Source organism: Pelophylax lessonae (assembly GCF_965119305.1).
Source record: "Pelophylax lessonae genome assembly, chromosome: 6".
NCBI lineage: Eukaryota > Metazoa > Chordata > Amphibia > Anura > Ranidae > Pelophylax > Pelophylax lessonae.
In genome coordinates, this window is record NC_138773.1 from 146,275,372 (window position 1) to 146,295,451 (window position 20,080).

The 20,080-nt window shown below is 52.8% G+C and overlaps 1 protein-coding gene across 2 annotated transcripts in view; it reads right to left on the reverse strand.

Moving 5' to 3' along the window:
- The window catches only part of CLEC16A (C-type lectin domain containing 16A), a 1,483,716-nt gene that overhangs the window by 1,203,950 nt on the left and 259,686 nt on the right, over positions 1-20,080 (reverse strand). The window lies entirely within an intron of this gene.

Below are 20,080 nucleotides of genomic sequence, written 5' to 3' on the forward strand. Positions count from 1 at the left end.
GGACTATGTCGCGGCCGACCCAGCGCGGAGCTATGGCCTGCACGCGCTCGTAGGCTGAACTGGGGTAACCACTGGATCTCAACATCCAGCCCGTCGCCCAGTTTCAGCGTACTTGCTTGAAGATCTCACAGGAACACTGGAGAAAAAAAAGCTGTCTAAAAAAAGTATTTCTAAAAAAATCCTGCCAGGACCAAAGATCCTAGCAAGGAATCTAGGTCCTTACTCCTAACTAGACAGAAAAAAACTGATTTGCTGTAGCAGGAAGTGAGAGGATATACCCTCTGGGACTGCCCCTAGGGTGTGGCCAGAACGTTTTCTTTCCTGTCTAGTCCTACTCCTGTAGAGGGCAGTATAACCTGAGTTGATATTAATCAAGGAGGACTACGTCTGTCAATGAGCGACAGAGAAAATAGGGTTTCCATCCGTCCAGATTTCAAGCACAGGATCGGATGCGGATGGCAGCGGGTGTCAGCGGAGGTGTCTCCGCTGACACCCGCTGCCCTATAGAGCTGCATGGAGGATCCGATCAGATCCGCCTAAAAAACTGACAGGCGGATCTGATCGGATCGCCCGTGTGAAAGAGCCCTAAAACAAACCCCAAGAAATTATTTAAGTATATAAATAGTAAAAAAGCGAGACCGGAACACTTAGGCCCCATAAAAGACGATGAAGAGAATCTGGCCACAGAGGACAGAGAAAAGGCGAAAGTGCTAAATAAATTCTCTTCAGTATTCACAAAAGAATTGGGGAGCTACACGGACCCAGCTTGTAATGTTAAATTAAATAATACACCTCAGGGAGCACCCTTATGCTTAACAGAAGATAGACTTAGAACTAAACTTGAAAAACTTAACAAATAATCACCATGACTTGCAACCAAGGGTTCCTAAAGAACTCAGCCAGGTGATAGCCAGACCATCTTTCTTGATCTTTATGGATAGCCTACAGACAGGTATGGTGCCAGCTGATTGGAAAAAAGCCAATGTGGTACCAACATTTAAAAAAGGGCCGAGATACATCTCGGGGAAATATAGGCCGGTTAGTCTAACATCAGTAGTCTGCAAAATTTTGGAGGGGATGTTAAGGGAATATATACAGGACTTTAGAAATTAAAACAGTATTATAAGTAGTAATCAGCATTGATTCGTGAAAAATCCTTCTTGCCAGACCAATCTATTAACCATCTATGAAGAAGTGAGTTGCCATCTAGATAAAGGATGGCCTGTGGACGTGGTGTATCTGGACTTTGCAAAGGCATTTGACACAGTTCCCCACAAACGCTTACTGTACAAACTAAGGTACATAGGTATGGACCATAGGGTGAGTACCTGGATTAAGAACTAGCTCCAGGGGCGAGTCCAGAGGGTGGGGAGAAATGAGGAGTACTCCGATTGGGCGGGTGTGGAAAGTGGGGTCCCCCAAGGATCTGTCCTGGGACCAATCCTGTTTAATTTATTCATAAACGACAGAGGATAGGGTATCCAGCAGAATCTCGGTATTTGCAGACGATACAAAGCTAAGCAGGCCAATATGTTCTATACATGACGTTGTAACCTTACAAGCAGACCTGAACAAAATAATGGGGTGGGCAACTATGTACATGGCAAATGAGGTTTAATGTTGAAAAATGTAAGGTAATGCACGTGGGTGTCAGAAATACGAACGCAAGTTACTCTCTAGGGGGGAACCTCTGGGTAAAACTAAGAAGATGGAAATAGACCTTGGGGTCCTATCGGACAACAGGCTTGGCAGTGGCATGCAATGCCAAGCCGCTGCAAGCAAAGCCAACAGAATACTGACATGTATATAAAAGGGGATTGACTCCAGAAATAACAGAATTTTTGTAAGAACTTACCTCTGATAGTCGCCGCCCACTCATACAGTCTTCACTTATGGGTATTGTCCTTATCCATAGGGGTAAACTAGGCAAAAGATTTTTGTTAAAAAAGCATTTGCATATACACACCCACAGGGGGCTGTCACTCTGGACCATACTCTCATGCTAGCAGCATTCTCAACTCAGTTTGGTAGCAAGCAGTATACAGATCCAACAACCCCAAAAGAGGGGCGGGGATAGCGACTGTCAGAGGACTCAGAGAAAATAATTTTAGGGTAAGTTCTTACAAAAGTTTTCTCTTATGTCCTCTGACAGTTGCCGCCCACTCATACAGTCTTCACTTATGGGACGTCCCAAAGCAGTGTAGACTTGAGGGGTGGGAAACGCAACCGCCACAAGGGCAACGCAACACCCAGGTCAGAGAAGGAACCTTATCGCCAAGATAATTGTAAAAAACAATGGGAAACAGGAAGCTCAACAGGAGCAACAAAACCCAGGAAAGCAAAAAACCAAGGGGTTAATCCCCCAACAGGAAGTGACAGATGCAAAACTGTAACGCCCCCCTAAAGTAAAGCCGCACTCAGAACTGTGCGGCCAAAGGAGTCATCGGCCGACGCCAAAACAAAGTTTGCAAAACATGGTAAAGGTATGTACGGCCGATCAAGTCGCCGCTTGCACACCTGAGACATCGACACCTGATGGCGAAAAAACCCAAGACCGCCCTGGTAGAGTGTGCCGGGACAGGGAAAGGTGGAACCTGTTCCCCAAGTGAATAGGCCAGTACAATCGTCTGCCTGATCCATTTAGAAATGGTTGCCGCAGACGCAGCCGGACCCTTCCGAGGTCCCTCAGGAAGGACAAAGAGAGAATCCGACATTCTGAAGGATTCACTAGACGACAGGTAGACCCTGATCGCCCTGACAACATTCAAGGAATGCAAGGCAAACTCCTTAGGGCGCTTAGGCTTCGCACGCAGGGAAGGAAAAACAATATCCTTAATGAGATGGAAGGCAGAAACCAACTTAGGAAGGAAGGATTGATGAGGTCGCAAGACCACCTTGTCCCAAAGGACAACTAGGTAGGGAGAGCGGCAGGACCACGCCGCCAACTCCGACACTCTGCGAGCAGATGTGATAGCCATTAAAAAGGAAACTTTCAATGACAGTGCCAGCAGAGAAAACTCCCTGATATTTTCAAAGGGAGGACGTAGGAAAACGGACATGACCAGATTAAAGTCCCAAGGAGCGAACGGCGCCCTACTAGGGGGACCAGATGACGTACAATTTGAACAAAAGTGCGGATCAAGTAATTTGATGCCAGGGGGCGCTGGAAAAGAATAGCCAGCGCGGATATCTGACCATTAATAATGTGCAGCGCCAAACGCTGATCCACACCAGATTGCCAGAAGGCTAACACACTCGCCACCGAAAAGGAGCAAGGATGGAAACCCGGAGATTCACATCAGGCAAAATGAGCCTTCCAGGTACGATAATAAATCTTACCAGAAGAGGCCTTCCTAGCCTTCAGAAGGGTAGGAATGACCGCCGACAAGAGACCTCGATCTCTCAGGACCTGGCTTCCAACAGCCACACCGTCAAAGCCAGCAACCGTAAAGCAGGATGGAAGATCGGCCCCTGTGACAGCAGATCGTCTCGTGAGGGGAGCCGCCAAGGAGGCTCGATGACCAGTTGCATGATGTCCATGTACCAGGACTGGCGCGGCCAGTCTGGAGTCACTAGGAACACCTGCTTTTGGTACTGAGGCCAACCTGTGAAGGAACCAGGACAACAATTGAATCGGAGGAAAGGCATAGATCAGACGATACTGATTCCACGGCACCACCAACGCGTTTGAGGCGTCTGCCAGAGGATCGCGAGTTTTTGCCACGACCCTTTCCACCTCGTTGTTGAGACAAGACACGAACAGATCCACGTCCGAGGATCCCCATCGTGCACACAGCATCTGAAAACACCTCCGGCATAGGGACCATTCCCCTTGGTCCAGGGTCTGGCAGCTCAGATAGCCGGCTTGCCAGTTCTCCACACCGGGAAAGTGAACTGCCGAAAGTGCCGAGACCCGCGTCACGGACCATGACAGAATCTCGGCCACTTCCTTGGCCGCCCGGGAACTCCTGGTGCCCCCTTGGTGATTGATGCATGCCACCGCAGTGGCATTATCCGTCTGCACACGCACAGGGCGGTCCTGCAGACGACCCGACCAATGCAACAAACATAGGTCGATCGCTCTTAGTTCCAACACATTTAACGGCAAAGAGGATTCCTCTTCCGACCAAGTGCCCTGGGCAGACAAAGTGCCCAGAACACCGCCCCAGCCCGACAGGCTGGCATCCGTGGCGATCACCATCCATGGAATTGTGCAAATGGTATCGCCTCGAAGGCTGACACCATCAACCCCAGGACCCGAATGCAGGTCCTGAGTGACGAGGAATGTTGTCCCCCAAAGGACCTGACCCCGCTCTGTAGAGTCTGGAGTTATACCTCCGGCAGGAAGACATTTGCTTGAGCAGAGTCCAGAACCATCCCCAGATAGGGGAGCTGGACAGAAGGGGACAACGTCGACTTCTGGAAGTTGAAGGTCCACCCAAACTCCTGGAGTATCTGAACCGTGGCAGCCAGATCACGTACCAAGGTCGCACTGGAACTCGACCTTAACAGGAAATTGTCCAGATATGCCAGGATTGCAATCCCCTGCGCCCACAACAGGGCCAGGACAGGAGCCAAGATTTTGGTAAACACCCTTGGGGCCGAAGCGAGACCGAATGGCAATGCCACGAACTGATAGTGCTCCTGTAATCTCGAATTGGAGGTACCTCTGATGACCCTCGTAAATGGGGATGTGTAAATACGCATCCTTGAGGTCGACGGACGCCAGGAAATCTCCCGGACTCAGAGAGGCCACCACGGATCGAATAGATTCCATGCGGAATTTCTGAACTCGCACAAAGCGGTTCACAACTTCAAGTCCGGAATCGGACGTACCTTGCCCTCCTTTCTGGGCACCGTTAACAGATTCGAGTTAAAACCCTGACATTTTGTCCCGATGAGGCACCGGGACAATCACCCCCTGGGCGAGCAGATCCTGCACCGCCCGATATAGATCGAGGAGACGATCCGGGTTTCAATGAAGATTTGAGGGGAAGAATCTGTCTGTCGGGCGTGATCGAAAGTTAATCTTGCACCCCGATCGGGTGCAGCCAAGGTTCGGGAAAACAGCGCAGACGCCCCCCCCCCCCCCTGAAGCGGGTGAGGGCGCCCCAACAGGTGGAGGCGGACTGGAACAGCGCGTTAGGGCAGGCAGCTTTTAGCTTGCCCGCCCAGGGCTTCTGCAGACCACTCGGGCCCTTGAAGGGTTTGCCCTTGTATAGTGCCCTAAAGGCACGAAAGACCCATGGTTGGTTTTAAAGGAAGGGCCCGGCTTAACGCAGAAGAATTTACCCTTTGCCACTTGGGGTAGAAGAGTCTCTCACCCCCAGTGACCCCCTAACCAACACATCCAGGGATTCCCCAAAAAGTCTGTTCCCCGCATAAGGAATGTCAGCCACCGTCCCTCAGGAAAACAGGTCAGCCGACAGGTTTTTTAAAACACACAATGCGACGGAAGTGCACCGCACATCCAGACAAACATGAGACCAGAGGGGCCTCATCCCAGGTCGTGTCACACAGGCATAGTACAGCATGATAAACCTGTTCCATCATGGCCATCGTAGCAGGGGGAGCATAATCCACCTGCATGGTGCGTTGAATAACTTTAATCCACTCCAGCACAGCCCGAGAGACCAGAACTGAAGCAAACACGGGTTTACACAAGGAACCCGCCACCATATAGCCGTGGCAGATAATAGACTCCACCCATCTGTCCGCCGGGTCCCTAAACACCGGGCATTAGAGCGGCCTTATTCAACCTGGACACAGTGTGGTCCACCTTAGGGGCCACAGTCCAGTGCGAATCCATGGGAGACGCAAAGGGATAACGGTACTCAAACCCCCCAGGGACCACTTTAGATTGCACCAATGTTTCTTCACCATTGCATGAAATTCGGCATGACAGGGAAAAAACCTGAACCGATTTCCGGGTTTTGCGGGTCCCAAAGGATGACCGCGTACCCTGCTGGTGGGGATCATCCTCCAAATGCAGCATTTCTGTGACCGAACTAATGAGCTCAGCCATAGCAGCGTGATCTCCGGCAGCCCTGGCAGGGGAAACTTCCCACTCCTCCACTTCCCCCTCCTCCTCCAACTGGGAGGACTGAGACCCCGCAGGGGGTACACTGTCCGTGACAACCATATCAGAATCTGTATCAGAAGAAGGTGAAGGCTTGGCCCATATCCTAAAAGACCATTCAGACATCAGCAGATCCACCTATGATGCTAAATTAGCTAGTGCAGTGCCAAGGGAGCTCTGCTCAGAGCTGGGGGGGAACTTGCTATCCTGGGAATCCATATTAAATTGAATGAAAATTTGGAAAGCGCTGGCCCTTTAAGTAGCAACCGATGCGGATCGCACCGCGAGGTACCGCAGCAGCAATGAAATAGTGTTACAAGCAACCAACAGGAAAGTGACTGCAAGCATGATGCAAAAAATGATCCCAGAGAAGCTAAAAGACCCCAAGAAGGCATACATACAACCTCCACGCTTTGCTGGAACGATCTGCAGTCTGAATAAAGGAAATGTCATCCGCTAGAGGACACAGACTAAGGGAAAGTGGCTGCCTATGTAATGTAATAGGGAGGCTTCTGGAAAATGGCCGCCGAGCCCATGTATTGGAAAAACCGTGCCACATCTAAGATGGCGCCGGAAGGGCGCGAAAATGCTGCAGGGAGCGCAAAGCCCATTAAAAAGCTGAATAGCGTGCCCACACTAAAAAATGGCGGCCCCGCGATTTTTTGCAGCGGGCCGCCCGCACATGTCTGACACCCCCACAAAGTACACAAAAGGCACACATCGGGGAGAGGAACCCCCCGCGACCCCCCCCCCCCACAGCGCGGCAGAACCGCAATAGTGCCCATGGGGACAGGGAGAGACCGGGAAGGACACTGGCAGACATGAGGGGAATAATACAGACATCACAGGCAGACTGTCATCCCCAACACAGAGGCCCCACAGACACCCCCAACATAGAGGGATTACTCACCGACCAGCGATAGCGTGGGTGCCGCCGTGAGAAGAAAAGCCTCCCACCCCGGGTGGGGGTACCGTCAGCCAAACAGGACGCTAGCTACACGCGGCGTACCGCAGTAGAGCCATCCAAGCAAAGTAGCCACATTCGCGGGCAGTGTCCCTGAGGACAGGGACAGGTCGTTTGCGAGGCCTGGGCGTACGCATAGCCTGCTAAACGCTCGATGGCAGGCTGGGATTTCATAAGGTTCTCTGTCCTAAAATACCAGGACAACCAGTCCGATTCCCAGCTCCGCAAACGCTGTAGTCTTCTGATCTGATTAAGCAAGCGCAGGAACAAATACAATTCTATCATGAGAAAGAGAAAAAACACTTTTTCAGAAATAAAATGAAATAAGAAAAGTAGAGAGGCTGAGACCGCAGCCCCAGCAAGGGAAAGCCTATCTACCCCTTAGCTAGGCAAAAGACAAACTGAGTTGAAAATGCTGCTAGCATGAGGGAATGGTCCAGAGTGACAGCCCTCTGTTGGGGTGTACATGCAAATGCTTTTTTGTATGATTTTAACAAAAATCTTTTGCCTAGTTTACCCCTATGGATAAGGATAATACCCATAAGTGAAGACTGTATGAGTGGGCGGCGACTGTCAGAGGACGTAAGAGAAAAACGGAATTTTTGTAAAATCTTACCGTAAAATTCCTTTCTCTGAGTCCTCCGACAGTCGCTGCCCCTTCCCAAGTCTTCACCAATGGGTATTGACCTTTGCTCCGCAGGAGTAGCTAGGCAAAAAGAATTGTTAATACAAAAGCTTTTAGCATAGACACACCCCTAGGGGCTGTCCCCTCAGTCAATACCTCCCTGCACCAGCATTCCCAACTCAGTTTGGTAGCATAGCAGTAAGAGTACACAAAAACCCCAAAAGAGAGGGGTGGGGGGCGGCGACTGTCGGAGGACTCAGAGAAAGGAATTTTACAGTAAGATTTTACAAAAATTCTGTTTTCTCTTACGTCCTCCGACAGTCGCTGCCCCTTCCCAAGTCTTCACCAATGGGACGTCCCAAAGCAGTGTAGACATGAGGGGTGGGAGACGCAACCGTGGAAAAGGCAACGCAGTACCCACATCAGAGAAAGGAACCTTACCACAGTAAGAGAACCAACTGGGCAACAGGAACACGTGCTCAACAGGAGCAACAACCCAGGAAAGACAAGTAACCCAGGGGTAAAACACCCCAATAACCAAGGGCCCAGAAAAACAAGGGTCCCTAAGAAACTGCCGCACTGAGAACTTTACGGCCAAAGGAGGCATCGGCCGATGCCTGAACATCCACCTTATAGAATTTTGAGAAGGTGTGAACGGACGACCAAGTCGCCGCCTTACACACCTGGGCCACAGAAGCCTGATGACGGTAAGCCCAAGACATACTCAAGGATCTGGTAGAGTGCGCTTTCACAGGGAAAGGTAGAACCTTCCCCTTCAAGGCATAGGCTTGCTCAATGATCTGTCTGATCCATTTGGCGATGGTCGCAGCCGACGCCGCCATGCCCTTCCGAGGTCCCTCAGGAAGGACAAAGAGGGAATCCGACTTGCGAAAAGATTTAGTGGACGACAGGTAAACCCTGATCGCCCGGACAACATCCAAGGAATGTAAGGCAACCTCCTTCAGATGCTTAGGCTTCGCACAGAGCGAAGGAAAGACAATGTCTTCATTAAGGTGAAACTCAGAGAACCTTTTCGGAAGAAAAGATGGGTTAGGTCGCAAGACCACCTTATCCTTGTGAATCACCAGGTAAGGAGAGCTGCAGGACAAAGCCGCCAGCTCCGACACCCTGCGAGCCGAAGTGATCGCCACCAAAAAAGCAACCTTTTTGGACAACAGAGACAACGAGATCTCCCTGATCTTTTCAAAGGGAGCCTGTTGTAACACGGACAGAACCAAGTTCAAGTCCCATGGAGGCAAAGGTTCCCTCCTAGGAGGGGCCAAATGTCGCACCCCCTGAACAAAGGTGCTAACCAATGAATTAGACGCCACAGGGCGTTGAAAGAACGGCCAGCGCAGAAATCTGACCCTTAATTGTGGCCAACGCCAAACGCTGGTCCACTCCAGTTTGGAGGAAAGCCAACACTCTCGACACCGAGTATGAGCGAGGAGAATACCCCCTGGACTCACACCAGGCAAAGTACGCTTTCCAAGTACGGTAGTAAATTTTTCCCGAAGAGGCTTTTCTAGCCTTGATCAAAGTGGGAATGACCTCAGGGGAGAGACCCCTATCCTTCAGGACCTGGCGTTCAGCCAGGCCGTTAAAGCCAGCGACTGTAAAGCAGGATGGAATATCGGCCCTTGAGACAGAAGGTCTTCCCGAAGCGGCAGGCGCCACGGAGCGTCGACAGCCAGATTTACGAGGTCTGCGTACCAAAACCGGCGAGGCCAGTCTGGTGCCACCAGAATCATCGTGTGCGGTTCCGAGGCCAATCTGCGAAGCAGCCTGGACAGTAGTTGAATCGGTGGAAAAGCATACATCAGACGATACTGATGCCATGGCGCCACTAACGCGTCCGAGGCGTCCGCCCGAGGATCGCGCGTCCTTGCCACGAACCTTTCCACCTTGTTGTTTAGACGAGACGCGAACAGGTCCACATCTGGAGAACCCCACTTCGCGCACAACATCTGGAAGACATCCGGGTGAAGAGACCATTCCCCCTGGTCCAGGGTCTGGCGACTCAGATAGTCCGCCTGCCAGTTCTCCACCCCCGGTATGTGAACTGCCGTTATCGCCGGGACGTGCATCTCGGCCCAAGACAGAATGTCGGCCACTTCCCGAGCCGCCCGGGCACTCCTGGTGCCCCCTTGATGGTTGACATAGTCCACCGCGGTGGCATTGTCCGTCTGAATCCGAACCGGACGGCCCCGAAGCCGGTCCGTCCATCGCAAAAGGCAAAGCTTTATCGCCCTCAATTCCAGAATGTTGATCGGAAGGGAGGACTCCTCCTCCGACCAAGTTCCCTGGGCGGACAAAACGCCCAGAACACCACCCCAGCCCGACAGGCTGGCATCCGTGGTGATCACGGTCCACAACAATGGACGAAAAGACTTGCCCCCCGACACCGCCAGGGACTGGAGCCGCCACAGAAGATCCCTTCTGGTGCTGTGGCTCAACGAGATCCGCAGATCCAGGGATTGCGGCCGCTCGTCCCACTCGGCAAGAATCTCCGCTTGGAGACCCCGCGTGTGAAATTGGGCAAAAGGGATCGCCTCGAAAGCCGAGACCATTAAACCCAGACATCTCATGCATGTCCGGAGAGACGAGTGCCGGTTGTCCCTGAGGGACCTGACCTCGTCCTGAAGAGTCCGAAGCTCGTCTTCCGGCAGGAAGACCTTCGCTTGGACAGAGTCCAGAATCATTCCCAGGTAGGGAAGACGAACCGAAGGACACAGAGTCGACTTCGGAATGTTTATAGTCCAACCGAACTCCTGCAGTGTCCGCATCGTGGTGGACAGGTCGGTCACCAGGCTCTGACTGGCGTTTGACCGTATCAGGATATAGTCCAGATACCCCAAGACAGCAATGCCCTGTGCTCGCAACAGGGCCAGAACCGGCACCAGCACCTTGGTAAAAACCCGCTGAGCCGAAGCGAGACCGAAAGGTAACGCCACGAATTGGTAGTGATCCTCCGCAATGGCGAATCGAAGGTACCTCTGGTGACCCTCGAAAATGGGGATGTGCAGGTACACATCCTTCAGATCGATGGAGGCTACGAATACCCCCGGACTCAGGGCAGCCACCACTGAGCGCAGGGATTCCATGCGGAACTTGCGAACCCGCACAAAGCGGTTCAGAGCTTTCAAGTCCAGAATCGGGCGCACTTTGCCCTCCTTTCTGGGCACAGTGAACAGATTGGAGTAAAACCCCCGAAATCGGTCCCGATGAGGCACCGGAACAACCACCCCTTGGGCCCGCACCGCCCGGTGCAGATCCTGCAAGCGCTCCAGAGACAGCTGAAGATTTGAGGGAAAAAATCTGCACGCCGGCCGAGAGAGAAATTCGATCTTGTAACCAGATCGAACGATTACCTGAACCCATCTGTCCCGATTGCGGGTCAGCCAAGGTTGTGGGAAACCACGCAGACGTCGCCCCACCCCAGAAACGGGTGAGGGCGCCCCTTCAGGCGGAAGTGGTATGGGAAGTTGAACCGGACTGGCCGGACTTCTGCTTCCCTGCCCACGGCTTCTTCTGGGAGCCTTGGCCTTTGAAGGGCTTGCCCTTGGATAGCAACCTAAAGGCACGAAAGGACCCCTGAGAGGGCCTAGACGAGGAATTCCGTTTACCACGGAAGGACTTATGCTTGTGAGACTGGGGTAAGAGAGTACTCTTGCCCCCCGTAACCCCTTTTATCAGAGTATCCAAAGCCTCGCCAAAAAGGCGAGATCCCGCGTAGGGAAAATCCGCCAGCGTCTTGCGAGAAGATTGGTCGACCGACCAATTTTTCAGCCAAATCAGACGACGGTTCAGTATCGCCACGCTGGACAGGCGCGCAGCCAAGGGAGCTAAATTCAAGTCCGCATCACACAAGTACATGACACCCTGATGGATCTGGTCCACCATAGCCAACGTGGTAGGCGAAGCTGAATCAGCCACCAAGGTGCGTCTAAGCATCTTTGTCCAATCTGCAACAGCCTGTGCCGCCATAATGGAAGCAAAAATAGGCTTCAGCATAGAACCAGCAACCATATAGGCATGACGGGCAAGAGACTCCATTCTCCTGTCCGTAGGGTCCCAGAAAACCGGGGTATCCTCAGAAGGCACCGCAGTAGCCTTGTTCAAAATGGCTACCGCGTGATCCACCTGAGGCGCCACACACCAACGCTCGTCGGTGGAGGGCGCAAACGGATAAAGCAGCTTAAACTTATTAGGCACAGTAAAGGGCTTCTTTAAATTGCGCCACTGTTCATTAACCGTATGGTGAAATTCAGCAGGACAGGGAAAAACCTGCGCTGATTTTCGCGTCCTCTGCGTTCCAAAGGAGGACATCCTAGCAGGAGGAGTAGGCTCATCCTCTAGGTGCAAGGTATCTTTAATGGAAGCAATCAGCTCATTCATGAGTGCAAGCTCTTCAGGCGAGCTAGGGGGAGAAACATCAACCCCCTCCACCTCTGCCTCCCCCTCGGACCCCAGAAGGTCCAAAGATGAGCGGGACCACCAGAAGGGTACGCCAGCCACAGCAGCCACATCGCCCTCTGATTCAGAGGAAATGGACACTCTGGCCCTTTTTGCGGATCGTTCAGCCATCAGCATCTGCACCTGAGACACTAAGGAAGCCACCACAGCGGTCAGATCGGCCCCCTCGGGGGTGCAGCAGCCCCCTGGTCCCCCACCAGGGCGGGGGGAAACTTGCTATCCTGAGAATCCATGCACCAGTAATGAAAAGTAAAAAAGGTACTGGCCCTTTAACACCACGGCGAGCGCAGCCCACCGTACACTACTGTATGCACCGACCCCGCAGGGATAGATAACACTGAGCAAGGAATGACAGGACAAAGAAGGTAAAAACCTGGAGAGAGCACAACAGGCTGCTGCCACCGATCGCTGTTCCCAGAGAAAGAGGAAGTGATGCAATAGCTGGCTGACTGATATAGCCTATGAGGCTCCGCAAACATGGCCGCCCGGCTGAGGGATGAGGCCACAGGAAAATGGCGCCGACATGTGCTCGGATGAGCATAGCCCGCCAAAATGGCGGTGAATGGCGCCAAAACACAGCGCTGTACAGGGACAGGGCCGGTCACAGGATACAAGCAAGAAAATGGCGGATCGCCGCAGCGGCCGCCGCAACAACACATGTCTGCACCCAGAACTGCACCCATAGTACAACTCACAGCAGAGCAGGATGGCCCCCCCTCGCAGCCCACAGGCAGTGCAGCCATACAGGGACCTGACAGGGAGCCCACAGTTACACAGACATGGGGGGTACTACACAGCCACAGACTGACACCCACACAGAAGGTCCCCACACAGAAGGTGCTTACCGTACCAGATGGCGTGGGGAGCCGTCTCCAGCGACAAACCGCTATCAAGGCAGACAGGGAGTGCCGCAGCCAGGACGCTTGTGGACTGCAGCCATAGACCGCAGCATGGCGTCCAGTGAGGTAGCCACCTCACAGGCAGCATCCCTGCAGCGAACAGGGATGGGTCGTTCAATGTGCCAGGGCAAACCTAAGCTGAACGCTCGATGGCAGGCTGGGGATCCATCTGGCTCTCAGCCCTGGGATCCAGGGCGGCCAGTCCGAGACCCAGCTCCGCATGATGATTCTTCATCCGAAGATCCCTAAACTAAAGCTGACAAAACAACAGCTAGTAAAGAAAAGAAAAAAAATACTTGAAATAAAATCAAATAAAGGGTAGAAGACTGAGACTGAGCCCCAGCACAGGAAAGCCAGCTACTCCTAAGCTAGGCAAGATCAAGAGTTGGGACAGCCCCTAGGGGTGTGTCTATGCTAAAAGCTTTTGTATTAACAATTCTTGTTGCCTAGCTACTCCTGCGGAGCAAAGGTCAATACCCATTGGTGAAGACTTGGGAAGGGGCGGCGACTGTCGGAGGACGTAAGAGAAATTGGAGTTTTGTCCGTAAAATCCTTTTCTCAAAACAGAGGGGCGGGTACTGCGTCCGTCAATGAACTTCAGAGAAAAGGATTTTATGGTAAGACAAAAAAACGGAATTTTTGTAAAATCTTACCTGTAAAATTCCTTTCTCTGAGTCCTCCGACAGTCGCCGCCTCTTCATATTCGTCACATATGGGGTATTAGACTTTGCTCCTAAGGAGTAGCTAGGCAACAGAATATGTTAACATTAAAGCTTTTAACATATCCCACCCTCAAGGGGTGGTCCCCTCAGTCAATACCCTCCTACTTCCTGCAACCATATCTCAGTTTTAGTGGAATAGCAGTAGAGTATACAACCAAACCCCAAAAGAGGGGCGGGGGCGGCGACTGTCGGAGGACTCAGAGAAAGGAATTTTACAGGTAAGATTTTACAAAAATTCCGTTTTCTCTTACGTCCTCCGACAGTCGCCGCCTCTTCATATTCGTCACATATGGGGACGTCCCAAAGCAGTGCAAACATGAGGGGTGGGAAACGCATCCGCGCCGAAAAGGCAACGCAGTCTCCGCATCAAAGAAAGGAACCTTACCAAAGGAAGGAAAACCAGCTGGGCAACAGCAAAAAACAAGTGCTCAACAGGAGCAACAACCCAGGAAAAGAAAAAAAACCCAGGGGATACAAAACTTATCCCAACAGCCAGGAGTCCCCAACAAGGGACCCTAGGGAACAGCCGCACTAAGAACCTTGCGGCCAAAGGAAGCATCCGCCGATGCCTGAACATCTACTTTGTAGAATTTTGTGAAAGTGTGCACGGTCGACCAAGTCGCCGCCTTACACACCTGGGCTACAGAAGCCCCATGACGACAGGCCCAAGACGTACTCAAAGATCTAGTAGAGTGCGCCTTCACAGGTACAGGAGGAACCTTCCCCTGCAAAGCATAAGCCTGTTTAATGGTCTGCCTGATCCATTTGGCGATGGTAGAGGCCGAAGCCGCCATGCCCTTCCGAGGACCCTCTGTAAGAACAAACAAGGAGTCCGTCTTTCGAAAAGACTCAGTCGATTTAAGGTAAACCCTTATCGCCCGAACAACATCCAGAGAATGCAATTTCACCTCCTTTGGATGTTTAGGCTTCGCGCACAGCGAAGGCAAGACAATATCCTCATTAAGATGGAATTCCGAAACTCGTTTCGGAAGAAAAGAAGGATTAGGTGGCAAGACCACCCTATCCAAATGAATAACCAGGTACGGAGACTTGCAGGACAAACCTGCCAGCTCCGACACTCTGCGAGCCGAAGTGATCGCCACCAAAAAGGCGACCTTTTTGGACAACATAGACAACGAGATCTCCCTGATCTGTTCAAAAGGAGCCCGTTGCAACACAGACAGAACAAGATTCAAGTCCCAAGGGGGCAGAGGATCCCTCCTAGGAGGAACCAGATGCCGCACACCCTGAACAAAAGTGCCAACTAAGGAGTTGGAAGCCACGGGACGTTGAAACAGAACGGCCAGCGCAGACACCTGACCCTTAATCGTAGCCAGCGCCAAACGCTGATCAACACCCGTTTGAAGGAAAGACAGCACACGGGAAACCGAGTACGTGCGGGGTGAAAACCCCCTGGACTCACACCAGGCAAAATAGGCCTTCCAAGTACGGTAATAAACCTTCCCCGAGGAAGACTTCCTCGCGTTGATCAAAGTATGAACGACCTCTGGAGAGAGACCCTTCTCCTTCAGGACCTCGGTCTCAACAGCCAGGCCGTCAAAGCCAGCGACTGTAAAGCAGGATGGTAAATGGGTCCTTGAGACAGTAGATCGTCTCGAAGAGGCAGACGCCACGGGGCGTCGACCGCCAGATTCACAAGGTCTGCGTACCAGGACCGGCGAGGCCAGTCCGGTGCCACAAGAATCACCGTGCTGCGTTCCGAGTGTAACCTGCGAAGGAACCTGGACAGCAACTGAATCGGTGGAAACGCGTACATCAGCCTGTACTGATGCCACGGGGCCACTAACGCGTCCGACGCGTCTGCCCGAGGGTCGCGCGTCCTTGCCACGAACCTTCTCACCTTGTTGTTGAGACGAGACGCGAACAGGTCCACATCTGGAAGACCCCACTTCGCGCACAACATCTGGAAGACAGCCGGGTGGAGAGACCATTCCCCCTGATCCAGGGTCTGGCGACTCAGATAGTCCGCCTGCCAGTTCTCCACCCCCGGAATGTGAACCGCCGTTATCGCTGGGACATGAGTCTCGGCCCAAGACAGAATGTCGGCCACTTCTCGAGCCGCTCGGGCACTCCTGGTGACCCCTTGGTGGTTGATGTAGGCCACCGCCGTGGCATTGTCCGTCTGCACCCGAACCGGGCAGCCCTGCAGCCGGTCCGTGCAGCGATGAAGACAGAGACTTATCGCACGCAATTCCAGAATGTTGATCGGAAGGGAAGACTCCCCCTCTGACCAAGTTCCCTGGGCGGACAGAACGCCCAGAACACCACCCCAGCCCGACAGGCTGGCATCCGTGGTGATCACCGTCCACGAGACAGGACGAAACGACTTGCCCCCGGACACCAACGGGGACTGGAGCCACCACAGAAGGTTTCTCCTGGTGCGATGACTCAACGAGATTTGAAGATCCAGAGATTGAGGTCGCCCGTCCCACCTGGACAGGATCTCCGCTTGGAGACCCCGCGTGTGAAACTGGGCGAAGGGAATCGCCTCGAAGGCCGAGACCATCAATCCCAGACATCTCATGCACGTCCGCAGAGACGATTGCGGAACGTCCCTGAGGGACCTGACCTCCTCCTGGAGAGTTCTGAGTTTGTCTTCCGGCAGGAAGACCTTCGCCTGCACCGAGTCCAGAATCATTCCCAGGTAGGGAAGACGAACCGACGGACTCAGTGTCGACTTTGGAAAATTTATCGTCCAACCAAACTCCTGCAGAGTTTGCATCGTGACAGACAGGTCCTTCTCCAGACCCTGGCTGGTCGCAGACCGAACCAGAATGTCATCCAGATACCCCAGGACAGAAATGCCCTGGGCCCTGAATAACGCCAGCACCGGTGCAAGCACCTTGGTGAAGACCCGCGGAGCCGAGGCGAGACCAAAAGGCAACGCCACGAACTGGTAATGATCCTCCGCAATGGCAAACCGAAGGTACCTCTGGTGACCCTCGAAAATGGGGATGTGAAGATACGCATCCTTCAAATCGATGGAGGCCATGAATTCCCCCGGAACCAGGGCAGCCACCACCGACCGCAGGGATTCCATGCGGAACTTGCGAACCCGCACAGAGCGGTTTAGAGCCTTCAAGTCCAGAATTGGACGAACCTTGCCCTCCTTCCTGGGCACGGTGAACAGATTGGAATAAAACCCCCGAAATCTGTCCCGATGAGGCACCGGAACCACCACTCCCTGAGCCCTCAGGTCCCGCACCGCCAGGTGCAGGTCCCGCAAACGCTCTGGAGACAGTTGAAGATTTGAGGGAAAAAATCTGCTCTCCGGCCGAGAGAGAAACTCGATCTTGTAACCAGATCGAACGATTTCCTGAACCCATCTGTCCCGCACACGGGCCAACCAGGGCTGAAGAAAACCGAGCAAGCGTCCCCCCACCCCAAAACTGGGTGAGGGCGCCCCTTCAGGCCGAACTGTTATGGGCTGCAGATCCAGATTGGCCGGATTTCTGTTTACCAGACCAGGGCTTCTTCTGAGAGCCTTGACCTTTGAACGGCTTGCCCTTGTAGTGCGGCCGAAAGGCACGAAAGGACCCCTGAGGGGGCCGAAAATTAGCATACTTCTTCCCAGAAGCTCCCTTAGCCTTGGGGAAATGGGGCAAGAGAGTGCTCTTACCCCCGGTGATCCCCTTAATCAACACATCCAGGGACTCCCCAAAAAGGCGAGACCCATCATAAGGTAGATTGGCCAAGGTCTTACGTGAAGACTGGTCCACCGACCAACATTTTAACCAAACCAGGCGGCGAGACAGCACCGCCACGCTGTGCACACGTGCAGCCAACGGAACCAGGTCCAGGTCCGCATCACACAGATACATGACACCCTGGTGGATTTGATCCACCATATCCAGGGTCGCCGGCGAGGCCGAGTCGGCCACTAAGACGCGCCTAAGCATCTGCGTCCAACTTGCGATCGCCTGGGCCTCCATGAGAGAAGCAAACAGAGCCTTAAGCATAGAACCCGTAACAGAATAAGTATGACGGGCAAGAGACTCCAGTCTCCTATCCGTGGCATCACGGAACACAGGGGAATCCTCTGCAGGAATCGCAGTGGCTTTGTTCAAAACCGCAATTGCGTGATCCACTGGGGGAGGCACACACCACCTTTCATCAGTGGAAGGCGAAAAAGGATAACGCAGCTTGAATCTACTTGGTACCGCAAAAGGTTTGCACAGATTGCGCCATTGTTCCTTAACAGCGCGCTGAAAATCATCATTGCAGGGAAAAACCTGCGGCGTCCTGCGTTTTCTCTGCGTCCCATAAGCCGCCAAGGCGGCGGGGGGACACACTTCATCCTGCAAACGCAGTGTTTGCTTTATGGAAGCAATCAATTCATCCATGATTGCAAGCTCTTCAGGCGAGCCAGGGGGAGAATTATCAACCCCTTCAACTTCAGCCTCCACCTCGGACCCCACAAGATCCAGGGAGGAGCGGGACCCCGATAAGGAGGCCCCCGCCATAACAGCCCCATCACCTTCACCCTCAGAATCAGAGGAAAGAGCAACTCTGGGTCTTTTAGTAGATTGAGCAGCCACCAGCATCTGCACCTGAGCAGCAAGGCCAGCCACAATAGTGGCTAAATCCCCCCCTGGGGGGGAAACAGCGGTCCCCTGGCTTTCCACCAAGGCTGTAGGAAATTTGCCCTCCTGAGAATCCATTGCCCCTGTAATGCCAGACAACAAAGGGTTAACTGCCCCTTTTAAGCAAGCGCAGCCCACCGCACCACTTCAAGCACAATAAGACCCCCACAGGGAATATGCAAACTGAACACAGGCAATGGATAGCAAGAACAGAAGGATAAAACCTGAGGAGACCCTCGCCGCTGCTGCTGCCTCGATCGGTGTTCCTGGAAAGAGGAAGTGATGCTGCCAGGGTGCTCTATGTAAGCCTATGGAGGCTACAAGAAAATGGCCGCCATGCATGTAAAACATGCGGCCGGAGCGAGTGTAGGCAAAATGGCGGCGTTTGGCGCCGAAACCGCCGCTCCACAGTGCATTAAAACACACATTACATTCCAGTATCAGAATACATGTCAGATCGCCGCAGCGATCGCTGTATATGCCCAAACATGCCAAAAAACATGCCCCACAGCACACAGCTTCACACACTGACCATGCTGACACACAGTGTCACACAGTTCCCCCCCCCCCCTTGCAGCCCACAGCATGCAGCCGAGAGATAGGGAGACAAGCAGTGTGAATAGAGGCAGGTTACACAGTCCCAGACTGACACCCCCCCAGACAGACAGGTCCCCACATAAATACACTTACCTCACATGGCGTGGGGGACCCGCACAGGCGAACAAGCCGCTGCACATGAGGCAGGGAGAGTCGCATTCAAGACGCACAAAATGGGGGTTAAGAAACCGCACAGCATCCAGTGAGGTAGCCACCTCACCAATCATCCCTGCACCGAACAGGGATGGGTCGTTCACTGTGCCAGGAGCGTTACCTGGCTGAACGCTCGATGGCAGACTGGGAAGCCACTGACCCACGACCTGCGACCAGGGGGATCAGCCCGAGACCCGGTCCGCATGATCCTCTTCATCAGAAGAACTAACGCTGACAAAAATAACAGCTAAGTAAAGGTAGAGAGAAAACTCAAACAAAATTTTAAAAAGAAGAAAGAGTCTGGGGCAGAAAGCCCCAGCACAGAGAGAGCCAGCCACTCCTGACAAGCTAGACATTAAAACTGAGATATGGTTGCAGGAAGTAGGAGGGTATTGACTGAGGGGACCACCCCTTGAGGGTGGGATATGTTAAAAGCTTTAATGTTAACATATTCTGTTGCCTAGCTACTCCTTCGGAGCAAAGTCTAATACCCCATATGTGACGAATATGAAGAGGCGGCGACTGTCGGAGGACGTAAGAGAAATCCAATTTTCTCTATCGATCATTGATGGACGCAGTCTTCTGATCTGCATATCAGTAGGGACGTCCCAAAGAAGAGCCAAAAAAAGAGGGGTGGGAATAGCAGAAAAATAAAAACCTCTCAGCGGGGTCAGATAATTCCAATACACTAGATCAACATAGTATTCCTGATGATGTCAGCTGTGACGAAATGCGTGGTTACGTCATTTCCGCCCCACTGGAACGCAGATCCGGTCGCTGGCTCGCATAGCGTCCCGGAAGCAGCCTCCAACAAGGGATTTGCGGCCCCTACTGCCTTTCATGCTTGTTTGCCACGTTTTAATGTGAGTACTATTCTTAATGTTATGCTTAATAAAGAGATTAAACGGTACATCACTATATGAGGTCTTCCTTTTTGCATATTACCTCGGGATATCTCCTT